Here is an 831-nt window from a genome sequence, read left to right as displayed (position 1 = left end):
TACATTCCTATATCTCTCTCTCTTTCTTTCTCTCTCTCTCTCTCTCTCTCTCTCTTTCTCTCCATTCCCAGTCCACAGTTTCACAGACATATTTCTGCTCCACTTTTTCATTCATTTACACTCGTTCCTGCTCGTCGATTTTTATCCCGGACGGTGTACCGGTCTATTCACCATACACCGGGGTCTCTTGTTGCTTCTCTCGTTGCTCCCAGAATCCCTCGATTTTTTTAAATTACCGCTTTCGCGGGAAAGGAACAGGCATTCCTTGATATTTTCCCCGGGAACAACATCAGGATTCAAGGTGAATGAATTTACATTGAATATTTTAACAGTCAACAGTTTTTATCGTGCGCGGAAAAACTTTTTTTTTAACAATAATGAGACGGAAAGAACGAGACGGAAAAACAGCCCGCGATGCGTTTGCAATCGTTTTTAATGAAAATGAACTTTTTTTTTTTTTCGAGAAATATCATACCGCGAATTAATATCGAAATATACCTCATTGTAAAAAATTTCGACGAACGATGAGTTACAGGGATAAAGTTTTTCTTTAAATTTTGTATTAAATTCACGATCGAGCAATTTCAATTATAAACTTCTGAATGTTAAAACATTAACCAATTACAAATCTAAATTATAAAATCTTATCCTGTTCGCTGTTAACTGAAACCCAACGTTCGACCGATACGCGACAACCTTTTCTAAGTGTACCACTAATTCATCGCAATCTCTTCTGCGTAAACGTTCACGGGCAAGGAACACACTTCGAGAACTCTCGATCGAGTTCAATTAATTATTCCTCCTTGGAGAGAGTGGCCAAGGTCGCGATTA

Source organism: Apis dorsata, unplaced genomic scaffold (assembly GCF_000469605.1).
Source record: "Apis dorsata unplaced genomic scaffold, Apis dorsata 1.3 scaffold_133, whole genome shotgun sequence".
NCBI classification, from domain to species: domain Eukaryota; kingdom Metazoa; phylum Arthropoda; class Insecta; order Hymenoptera; family Apidae; genus Apis; species Apis dorsata.
The sequence above is the reverse complement of the archived record's forward strand: the minus strand, read 5'-3'. Positions refer to the sequence as shown.